Source organism: Ovis canadensis, chromosome 14 (genome assembly GCF_042477335.2).
Source record: "Ovis canadensis isolate MfBH-ARS-UI-01 breed Bighorn chromosome 14, ARS-UI_OviCan_v2, whole genome shotgun sequence".
In the NCBI taxonomy this organism is placed as follows: Eukaryota; Metazoa; Chordata; class Mammalia; order Artiodactyla; family Bovidae; genus Ovis; species Ovis canadensis.
Window position 1 is genome coordinate 42,075,357 of NC_091258.1, and position 12,718 is coordinate 42,088,074.

The 12,718-nt window shown below is 38.9% G+C and overlaps 1 pseudogene; it reads right to left on the reverse strand.

The window, feature by feature from the left end:
* Positions 1–8,927: 8,927 nt before the first annotated feature.
* LOC138419508 (endogenous retrovirus group PABLB member 1 Env polyprotein-like) lies at positions 8,928–10,211 on the reverse strand (annotated as a pseudogene).
* Between the last annotated feature and the right edge of the window lie 2,507 nt (positions 10,212–12,718).

Genomic DNA, 12,718 nt, shown 5'->3' on the forward strand with positions numbered 1-12,718 from the left:
GTGTGACAGGATTATCCATACTCCTGCCACTATGCACATGATTGTTTACTACCTCTCAACCAAAAACAGCACAGAGAGTTTTGGAGTATCTTGAAAGTCTTAATTAGCACAGGGTTTTTCTCATTGTTGAGTCAATGATTGCTGCCAGGCCTCCATATCCTTAAGCACCTGGGAATATATTAATCAATGTATTTGGAATATAGAAAAGGAAATATAGTAGGTTTTTTTTTCTTTTTTTTTTCCTTTTTTTTTTTTAGTTTTTTATTTTTTTAATTTTAAAATCTTTAATTCTTACATGCATTCCCAAACATGCACCCCCCTCCCACCTCCCTCCCCATAACATCTCTCTGGGTCATCCTCATGCACCAGCCCCAAGCATGCTGCATCCTGCGTCAGACATAGACTGGCGATTCAATTCTTACATGATAGTATACATGTTAGACTGTCATTCTCCCAAATCATCCCACCCTCTCCCTCTCCCTCTGAGTCCAAAAGTCCGTTATACACATCTGTGTCTCTTTCCCTGTCTTGCATACAGGGTCGTCATTGCCATAAAAGGAAATATAGTAGTTTTTAAGGTTAGCAATGCTAGACTTTTTGAGTTAATGAATTTTCTCTTTTGTAATAGATCACTGTACTTTGTTATAAATCACTGTGTCCTTGCTATGTAAAAATGTAACTTTATCACTATCTTAAGACTAAATAGATCTTAAGGGGAACATTGGTGAAAGGATTTTCATTTGTTGGGCTGATGTTTGCTGCTAAATCTCCATGTTCCCTGCCCTTATAATGAATATAACTAACATAGAGGAGAAATAAGCATTAACTTTTAAGCATATAGGAGAAATAAGTATTAACCTTTAAGATTAATCATGTTAACCTTGGGTTAAATAAATTCCTTTCTTGATTGTAACTCACTACACCCTCACCCTATAGGAATGTAACTTCATTTGGAGGGTGGTGCCTGGTTTAAGAAAAAACACCCTTGGGAAAAAAAAAAAGTTTTTTGGTTATCAGAAAGAAAGGATCATAAAATGTCAGCAGGTCTCATAGCCAGAATATGATGTAATATCCCTAAGACCTTTTTTTCATACATTTATGTGAAGCACCTGATTTTGATAAAGGTCAGGACTGCTGACCCCCGTGTGACTCTGTATTCATCCCTATGTGTAACAAAAGGTATATAAGCAAACCCAAATATAAAGAAATTGGATTAGTTTCCAGAAAGACTGATCCCCCCATGTCATTTCTTTCTTACCCCCCGTTTTTCTGGCTGAATTCCCATCTGGAGCATGAATGCTATTCCACGTAAACCAAGTTATTCAGCGTCTTTTTCTCCACTAATTTTTCTACTACACTATCCATTTCTAATCTCTCTATATATCTGTAATTAAATATGTATTTTTCCGAGGACGCCGACTCCATCCCCACCTTCGAATCACCCTGGATTCACCAGGGCTGGACCCCAGCAAAAAGTATTTGGAAAGGCTGTCATTTTCCAAAAGTTGAACATGTTGTAGGTATGTAAAGTAAAGTTTACTTTTTCTAGTGCAGAATGTTAACAATTACATTCATCCTCTACACTGGGTCAGTGGAGAAGATGAAAATCAAGGTTGATAAATCTGTTTGTCCTTTGGATAGAAACTAGGAGTTTTTAAACTTTCAGGTTTACTTAATACTGTTTCTATTAGATTCTTGACTACAGCATTGGATGGGTAAATTTTAATATGACATAGTGTCCTCAATTGGTTACTTGGCCAAAGAATGTTCACTGTAGACTGTGAACTTCCTGGAACAATGACAACCTCTCAAGTTTGTATCCACAAGGTCTAGCACAGTACCCTGCACATAGTATCATAGATGCCCAAGACATAATATTTTAGAAAATCTCAACAACAAAATATATAAAATAGGACTGGCTTGAGGAGGCAATCTGGAACATTGTGTTACTTTTTCTACTCTGTCTATAGTTCCTTTTCTAATCTTGTCTTCTTAAGCAACTTCCATTGGCATTTCAGAGCCTTTCCTTGTTATGCATTTTTTGGTAAAGATTTTCCTGAGCAACCCCAGCTTTCTGTACTCATTATAGAACTTGCACACAATATAACTAGTCCGTGTGCCACTCAGCATTTTAGGTGTGACCACTTTTACCCATTAGTTGAGATCCTGGGCTCTGAAGTCAGACATACTTGCCTTTTAATCCAGCCTCCATCACTTACTAGAATTTGGGTAAATCATTTTAACACTCTGAATCTTGCTCTCTTTATCCAATGTTCTTTCCTCGAATGGTGGTTTGGAGGATTGAAACACCCAGACCATGTTGATAGACAGTTAGCTGAAAGCATTAGGGCAGCAGTGGCAGTAAATTTAGAATCTTAACTCCAACCCAAATCCAAACTAGGAGTCTCTAATTCAGTCTTCCAGTAGACCATTTTACAAAGATAGACATGTTCTATGCCTGCTACGTTCAATATGGTCAACACTAGTCACTGTGCCTAGTGTGTACTTAATTTATTTATATTTTTATTAATATATATATTTTATTGAAGTAGAGTTTACTTACAATGTTTCAGGTGCACAGCAAGGTGATTCAGTTATACGTATATATACATGCACTATTTTTTAAAACTATTCTCCATTATAGGTTATTACAAGATATTGACTACAGCTTCTTGTGCTATACAGTAAACGTTTGTTGCCTAGCGTGTACTTTAAACACAGCTAGATGAGAACAAGGAAATAAATGTTTAGTTTTATTTCATTAATGTGTTTTAAAGGAGCTACTCTATGTAAGGAGCACACCTCTAGATGATAAGTGTGTGTGTGTGTGTGTGTGTGTGTGTATAAAACATTTTATTCTTGCTGCCCAGTGCCATGTGATACAAAGTCAATTCTCTAGAACCCTTTGTGGACTGTGGACAGAAATGATGTGTATGATGATGGTGAAAACATGGCACTGTTAGTTGCAAAGTGGATTTTCATCTTTTCTGTAAGGAGTCTCCCCAGTGATCATCAGTCTTCAGTAAATTTATACTGTGCTCACTATTAGCACCTTTGCCCACTGTATGTTGTAAGTATCCTCTTTTAGAAACTCTTCACAGGCACAGAGACTAAAAAGCAAATTCCGTAAGTTCCATAGGGCACCTAATTATAGTCTTAAAAAATAGAGGACCCAACACGGTCAGCTTCCGAAGAGGAAGCCATTTGGGAGGGTGGCAGGATATTTGCCATTAGCTGGCCTTTGTTGGAATCCAGTTCAGGAACTTCATAGTTGAGTAGTCTTGGACAAATTGTTTAATGTGTCTGGAACTCAGTTTCTTCAGATATTAGGTAGATATAATACTGTACCCACTGTAAGGAGTCTTGGTGAGCATTAAGTCAGCTAAGTACTCTGGCTTGTGAAAGAAAGCATAGGAGATAATTAATGTGTGATCTCTTTATTCCGCATTTCATTATTTCCATCACACAACCCTCATTTGATAGATGCTTAAAATACTCCCTGCTTTATTATCCTTTCTCTGATCGGCCCCTCTGTTCTAGTTCTGCCCACGCTCTAGTTCTAGCACACGTTCTAGCTCACATGTACTCCTGCTCTCTCCAGAGAACTTTTGATATGTTTCTTCCCATAGCACCTGATGAGAAATTTAATGCCCTCTTTTCCTTGCATCCCTTGACTACGAAGGTTACTCTTTTCCCACCAAAATGATTCTCACAGGTAAAATATTATTCTATTTGAACACATGTCTTTTTGTTTTTTCACTGCCAGTTCGATTTTCCCTAGTCTGCCTTTGTTTCTTTTCTGAGGTGCATTGCTGCTTTCCAATGGACAAAAGTGGCAAGGAAGGAAAGGAGCTAATATAATTAGAGTTTATTTTGGGTTAGAATGGTATGTAATCTACACAACATCAATTAAACCTCTCAACAACCTAACAATTCCCATTTCAGAAGTTATGAAGTCATTTCCCCAGAGTTCCATAGCCAGTCGGCAGTGGACCTGGGGTTTGAACGCCATGCTCTTTCTTTCTTTCCATTTGGACATGCTGCTTTTTACCCTAAATTTCTCTGTATTGCTGGTCAATCTCCCATTCAGAATGTTGTAGCTGCAACAGTCAGAGAAAAGGGAAGGAACCAAAGCCAAGCAGCTCCACATGAAGAATGATAATAACCTGACTTAAGATTTAAATAATGATAACCCCTAAGGGACAAGTTCTTGCCTAGAGAGTGATTATGCAAATGAACTCTCTGTGTATTTCTGACATTTTGAATGGAAACCAAACGTATTCAACTGACTTCAGCGTTTATGACTGTTTTAAGCTGGCTTCCAAAAAAGTATTCCACTGTGCCTGCCTTTTCTGCCTTTTTTCACAAACACACAGCTAAGGGGAAAGGGCCAGTGAGCTAGCATTTAACGAATCCTCTAACATGCCAAACACTGCTTTAGGCACTTTTACATATGTTATTTTATTAAATCCTACAAACAGCCTGAGCAATAAGTTTTGCAAGCCCCATTTCTATTCTTTTTTTTTTAACATTAAGAATCTAGATAAGAGAAAAGCATAAAGACAAATTGAGCACCTAACTATGTACCAAATACCAAAATATTATGTTCACAATATTTAATAATTTTTTAAATATTGAAATGCATGCATTCTCAATTGTGTCTGACCCTTTGCAAACCCATGGGCTGTAGTCTGCCAGTCTCCTCTGTCCTTGGGGTTTTCCAGGCAAGAATACTAGAGTGAGTTGCCATTTCCTTCTCCAGGAGATCTTCCCAACCCAGGGATCGAACCCAGGTCTCTTGTGTCTCCTGCATTGGCAGATGCGTTCTTTACCACCGCATCACCAGGGAAGCTCCAGATCCTGACACCAAAACCAAGTAAAAGACAGAACAAAGGAAAATTGTACAATAACCTCAAGTAGAAATATAAACAGGAAATTCCCTGAAAAGTGTTAAAACTAAATGCACTAGTGTACAATAAATTCTAACAGATGATTAATTCAAAGACAACATATAAGTGCAATCTACCATATTGACTTCTTATTGGGTTAAAAATTATAATCTTAATAGACTCAGAAAGAGTATTTGATAAATTTCAACATTCATTTAGGAGTTTAGGTATAGACAAACATGTGTTTAACCTGATATATTTATGCAAGAAATTATTCTTATTGGATTAGAAACATTTTCTTCATGGCGGGTAACTAATCAAGGATGTCAACTTCACTGGTTCTATAATGCTTTGCTAAAAGTCCTAAACAAGAAGATTAAGAAAAAAAGAAAGTAGTATACAGATTAGGAAGTAACAAACAAAACTATAATACCAGGGGTATGTAGGTGTGCACATATGTACACACACAACTTTCTATAGCACGTTTGTTTCCCTCCAACCTGAAAACTGTCTCTTTTAAATTTAACAGTTTGATTAGACTAGACTGCCTCTGTTACCTCCCCATAGAATCCCAAGAAATTCTAAATTATTGGAGCTAATAAAAGTATTCAGAAATATTGCTGGAAATATCAGTAAAAAAAATAGTCTTTTACATCTCTTATTTAGCAGCAAAAATAAAATTTTGAAACTGTCATTTTAAAATGCCAACATAGCCATAATAATTTTGGAATAAATTTTTAGGAGATGGCTAGATCTTTATGTGAAAAATTTTAAATTTTTAATAAAAAGCATGAAAGAACAAAAAGCAAATGAAACAATATGTTTATGGATAGAAGGACTATTAAAAATGGGATTTCTTCCCCAAATGATCTATACATTTAATTGTAATACCAGTCAAAACAGATCTTTATGTGGATCAGATGGATGGTCCTAGATGATCAAAAACTAGATGACACTTTAAAATAATAAAAAAGAATACTACCTTAGTAACTATCAAAAACTTCTATAAGTTATCACATCAAAATATAATGATTTTGCATCAGAGAAATGTAAATTAAAACCACAGTGAGATATCTCCTCACGCTTATTGGAATAACTACCATCAAAATAAAAAGATGACAAATGTTAGTGAGGATGTGGAAAAAGAGGAATCTTTGTGCACTATTTTTGGGAATGTAAATTATTGCAGTCACTGTGGAAAACAATATGGTAGTTTTCTTCCAAAAAACAAACAAACAAAAACCACTAAACTAAAGCTAGAACTAAACATATGACTGAGGAGTCCTCCTCTGGATATATATAGTCCCCCAAAATTAAAACATTGATTTGAAAAGATATCTGTATTTCAGTTTCATAGCAGCATTATTGCCAAGTATGGAAGCAATCTAAGTATCCATCAACAGATTAATGGATAAATAAGATATGGCATATATACACAGTGGAATACTACTTGGCCATAAAAAGTGAATTAAATGTCAACATTTGCCATAATAAGGATAAACTTGAAAGGCATCATGCTAAGTAAAATAACGAAGAGAAAGACAAACATACATAATATCATTTATATGTGGAATAAAAAAACTGATTATTTTTTAAAAGTAGTGATTCTGAAGTAGATAAAAGAAAAGAATAGGACATAGACACATATCCAGATATATCTGGAGTCTCATTAATGTCAGGGGAAAACAATGAGTAACCCATTACATGTGAATCAAAACTTAAGTATGAAGTCTAAGAAATAAAACTGAATAAGAAGAAAGAGGAGAAGAAAGAGAAAGAAGGAGGAGGGAGAAGAGGAGAAGAAAAAGGAAGAGAAGGAAAAGAAGAATGAAGAATAATAATGGAATTTGGGGTGCCAAGATAGTTGTAAATTAATTAACAGCATAGTTCTAATCATAGAGGTTCTAGTTCAACTCCAATACTTATAACATGATAGGGCTCCTCAAGTGGGGCTAGTGGTAAAGAACCTGTCTGCCTTTGCAGGGAACACAGGAGATGTGGATTCGATTCCTGAGTCAGAAAGATTTCTCTGGTAGAGGGCATGACAACCCACTCCAGTATTCTTTCCTGGAGAATCCCATGGACAGAGGAGACTGGAAGGCTGCAGTTCATTGGGTCACAAGGATCTGGACACGACTAAAGCAACTTAGCACGCAATCATAACTTGATAGTTAAGAACATATTGTATGTTAATCCCTATGCTAAAAGCTTTATATAAGTTATCTTAAAGAATATTCCAAAAACTTTTTGAGATAGGCAAAATTAAGTAAAATGCTCAGTGACACCTACTGGATTGAAAACTCAGGCTATGAATCTAGACAGCTTGTAGCCACTTTTGTGAATGCTTACAAGATGCATCGAGGTTCTTTGAGAGGGCTTTGGGTAATTCAACTATTTCACTATTTTACCAGAAATTAAATATTCACTTCAATTTGGCCACACAGATTAACAAGCATATCAAATAGTTATGTTTTTGGCTAGAATAATGTCAACTCATGGTAAAACACTGATAAGTCAAGCATAAACTCACTGTTAAGTGTATCTTTCTTTTGCTAGTAAAATCTAGGAAGCACTTCCTTTATTTTTATGATACAATATCAGTGATCTCCAGCTTGTTGCTATCAAGGACTCTTTCAGTAGTCCCTTCCTCCTAGTCATCTTACTTGTGTGTGTTTGTTTTTTTCTTAGAAAGAATATGTTACTCTCTTAGTTCAGGTAATACACGTATTTCAGCCACAAATCTATCTTATTTAAAGAAAAAATTAACACTGAATCCCAAGCTCATACAGATTTTAAAAATAGCATATTTTCTTTAATATCAAGTTGCTTCTGGGCATTTTTCTACCCTTGGGCAATTCTCTTTCCAAAATAATTGTGCATCATATTTTTAACATCCTGAGGTCTGTCATAACACCACAGTTGTTGTTGTTGTTGTTTCCACTAATCTTTTGGTTTCTGGTTGTATTGGTTCAGATGTTTTCAGAGTGATCCCTGTGTTGAACATCTGCAAATTTGATTACTATGCTGTTTACTCAAATCTATTGAATCATCAATAAAGGAAGAAAAGAAAACATACAGGCTTACATTGGTCCTGCAGTGCCCCCTCCCTGCACCCCTAAGGTCCAGACACAGTCATTTATCACCAGTCCACGTTTATATCCCAGAAGCTAACCTTACTCTGTGCACAGAGCTGACATCCAAGTGTCCCTCTATTTGTTTTATGATAAAGCCATAGGAAGAGCCATCTCAGCTCTTTAGCTAATCCAGTAGTAACAAACTCACAATTTTATGGTGTTTAAACTTAACATTCATATTACTTCACATGCACATTCCAAATGGTCCAGAATCTAACATAGGCAACAAACTATAAGCTCCCAGAGACTCAAAGTTGTAGATAGAACACAATGAAGAAAGAGCTGAAAAATCACCTCTTCCCCAGTAGCCTTGGCAGCTTTCTGAGCTGATCGATAGACACTTATATGCCTTCCTATTTTAGCATACTGTTATAGTCAAATACTCCAGGAAACAAACTCACTTAGAAGGACAATGCAGATAGTGGAGTGCAGTTTATTATACCGCCGGGCACAAGGCAGAGTCTCCTCTTAGCAAGGACCCCGACCGACTTTTGTGAAAACTTTATATACCTTAAGTGTACTGCTCAAGCCCACATCCCCAGGTTCCTTAAACCTAGCCTGGAAAGTGTTAAAGGGAGATGCAGCCAGGTTACAGCTATGATTCATAATCGGAAGGGTCAGGTGGTTATACATTGTAGCCTACACCAATGGGTGCGATAAAGATTACAAAGGTGACTGACTACATAGGGGATTATCACATTCTTTTTGGCTACGGGAAATCTTGGTATGGAATCTGGGGTTTATCAGTCCGGGAGGCCAGTTTGGCTGCAGGTATGTTATCCCCATGGCTACCAGGCACATAGTCCAAAGTTCACTGAAAGTGCAAGATGGAGTTTCCTTCATTTTCAAGATGGAGTTAGCTTGGCCTGTTCCTTTCCTCCTTCATTTCCCCCTCTTGATGTTCTCAACTTCCAGTGTGAGCATCAGTCATCAGGATATACTGCCTTTCAGATTTCCTGGTATATTTGGGTAAATGAAGTCAGCCTCTGTGACACAAAGTTAACAACACATTGGAGAATACAAGGTCCACATAACAGAATCAGCAGAACAACGATAACAATGTTAATATAGTTTTCCACCAATCACCCTGTACCCATGATAGAACAGAAGTCCGAAAAGGAAGATTATCATCAGACATAGCTTTTACTTGATCCTTCATGTCATCTGATATGTGGCTGATATCAGTGGCTGATATATTGCCAGATAAGTCAGGAATATATACACAATATTCATCTTTGATTATAGCACAGGTCCCTCCTTGAGTGGCTGTAAGTATGTCTAAAGCCACTTCGTTTTGAATTACCACTTTTCTCTTTTGTATTTGTTCAGTATTTAGTGCTTGAGTAGCTCTTAGGCTGTCATTTAGGGCTCTTTGTGTGAAATTAGTTGGAGCTTCAACTCTAATCATTATGTCTGTACTACCCAATGAGGGAACAAATACAGCAGCCGAAATAATCATACCGATGGAAAACTGATCGTGACCATCTACCCTGACCATCAGGGTAAATTTAAAAGCTCTTGTATTGTTGACCTGATGTTTCCATGGGCAAAGGCCAGACCTAAGGTACACCTCCCTATCCATCCTGGGGGCAACCAAGGCCATATGTTAGTCCCACATAACCAATGGGTGCCGTTAGGAGCAATGCACCTGATTCTGGGGTTGAATCCCCAGTCTGTCCCAAGCCATTGAGTGGATTGACTGGGATCATAAATAACTTGATAGGTCTTATAGTACTGTTCTGTCCATAGAAAGCCCATTGGTTTTAAATTATTTTTATCCATTGTTTGGTTATTATATCCAATAGTTGTGTACACCTTGTCCTCAGCGAATTTCAGCTATCCTAACAAGTTGTCCCTTTTCTGGAGTAACCCACATGCATTCATCCCATATCTGGTAAAATTGATCAAAATATTGGTTAATTTCTGATTGTTTGTACTTATTGGCTGTCACAAGATACTGATAAGCATTTTCTGAGCTTAGAGTATAATAAAAATGTATCCCATGGCCGTTTGTCAGCTTGTCGGCCTTTTTATCACACCAATGGGTAGTGGCTGCTGTGATTACAGTTTCTAGGCTTGATTTTTGTTGTTTTGCCTGATGCAAAAAATCACATAAGCTAGGCATATCAACTCTCCTTCCATAGAGGTGATACCCACCACAAGAGTCCATCCATGATGACATGGGCATGGCTCCTCATACCCAGCAGCTGGATTTTTTATGAAAGTCAGCATAGGAATGGGCCATGAAATGAAAACGTTGTCTTGTGCTGAAACTATTAGCTAGTCTCAAGAGATTACTGGCAAGTCCTTGAAGCAGCAGTTCATTGCAGAGCTTCATCTCTTCTTCTTCTTTAAGATGACCTTGGTCTCACGGGGATAAGTGAGGGCCCTTTGTGTAGTCCACTCGATGTCCTCCGGGTCTGTGTGGTATGCTCTTTTCACCCTCATATGGTGGATCCAGGGCATGACTCCTGCAACTTTAACTGCCGTAGAGGTGGTCAGAGAGACAGTATCTGGACCCTTCCCATGTGGGGCCAAGGAGTTGTGTTTCCAGTCCTTGACCCACACCTGATCACCAAGCACAAATTGGTATATATGTTCCCCAAGGGGGAGTGGCACTCTTTCTTAGTTTCCTGATTTAATACCTTACACAGTTGTTCCATCTGTTGTGAAATCCCATCCCCTTGTCTGTGGCATATTTGCCGACACCTGTCTTACTATGGGAGGGGCCTCCCATAGACAATTTCATAAGGAGAATAACCATGGGAATGCAGGGTTACCCTTAATTTGAGTAAAGCTGCTGGAAGCAAGTCCATCCATGAATAATCAGTCTCTATGATCCATTTTGAAAGTTTCTCTTTAAGAGTTTGGTTGATTCTTTCCACCATTCCAGAACTCCAGGGCCTATATGCTGTATGTAATTTCCACTTGACATTTAGAGCTTTACATACCTGTTGAATTAAGCTGGCTACAAAGGCAGGGCTGTTTTCTGATTCTATCCTGGTTGGGAACCCAAATCTGGGGGTTATTTCTCAAAGCAGACAGTGATCTACCTCATTTGCTTTTTCAGTTCAGGTGGGGAAGGCCTCCACCCATCCTGAGAAGATACATACTGTGATACATACTGTGATCAGCAAATAGCGATAGTGTCAGCAGGGTTTCATCTCAGTAAAGTCCACTTGTAAATGTTCAAAGGGTAGAGTCCCTTTTAACTGTATTCCTGGAGGTTTTTATTTATATCCAGGGGCAGCACTGACCTGTGACAAGCAGAACAGTTCTAGGATTCCATTCTACATAAGGAGGAAAGTTGTGGGATTAAGAAATACTTTCAAATTAATTCTTCCATTTTGTCATGTCCCAAGTGGGTTGCCTGGTGAACCTGAGACACTGGTGTGGGGGCTAATGCCTCGGGTACCAGTAACCTGCCATTTGTCAGTTCCCACCAACCTTTTTCACTTTGGGAGGCCCTTTCTGCTTCAGCCACCCTGGGGTATACTGTGGGAGAGTCAAGGTTCTGATAGATCCCCCACCAGCAGCCCCAGATTTCTTAGCCGCATGTTTTGAGGCTTTATCTTCTAGTCAGTTTCCTCATGCTTGTGGGGTGTCTTCCTTTTGGTGAACCTGACAGTGTATCATGGCTAACTTAAGATTTCTTCCTTGTTTTTAATGCCCTTTCCATTGGCTATCACAAGACCTCTCTCTTTATATAAAGCCCCATGTACATGTAAAGCAGCAAAAGCTTACCTGGAGTCTGTGTAAATGTTTGTCTTCTTACCTTTTGACAGCTGGCGGGCCTGGTTTAGAGCACATAGTTCAGGCCATCGGGCAAATCAGTGTGATGGCAGAGGGCTAGCGTCAACGATGGTTTCTTCCATGACTACTGCATATCCCTACAGTCATCCTTGTTTCGCCAGTCTGGTGCTATTGGTGTACAGGACGCAATCTGGGTCCGTTATTGGCTGGTCTCTCAAGTCAGGTCCGCTGGCATAAACTTCTTCTAGGATTTCCTTGCAATCATGTGAGGGCCCACCTTCTCCCACAGGAAGGAGAGTGGCTGGATTCAGGACCTGCAAGGCTCAATAGTAACACAGGGTTTCTCATATAACAGTTCCTGGTATTGAGTGATCTGGTATGTCAATGGCCATTTATGGGGGTCCCCTTGCAGGAGAGTGTTGACCTTATGAGGGTCTTTTACGATCAAATCTTGGCTCAAACTCAGCTTGGTTGCTTCCCGGACCAGTAAGGCAACCACAGCAACTGTCTGTAAGCATCCCTGCCACCCGATGGCAACATTGTCCAGCCATTTCGAGAGATAAGCATGGGTCTGTCCCAGGTCCCCATAGTCTGGGACAGCACTCCCATAGCCACCTTGTCCTTTTCAGTCACATAAAGAGTAAATGACTTAGCAAGCTCTGGCAGGCCTAAGGCAGGCGCTGACGTAATTGCCAGCCTTAGTTCCTCAAAGGCCTGTTGCTGTCTCTCAGTCCAATTTAGTGAATCTCCTTCTGGTCCAGTTAGGAGTTCATATAATGGCTGTGCCATCTGGCAATAGCCTGGAACCCAAATCCTACAAACCCAGTGGCTCCCAAGAACTCTCAGACCTGTCATCTGGTTCTGGGTTGCAGGATTTTCAAAACTACCTCTTTTCTGGACTGGTCTAACAGCCTCGTGCCTCCTCTCAGACCAAACCCCAAA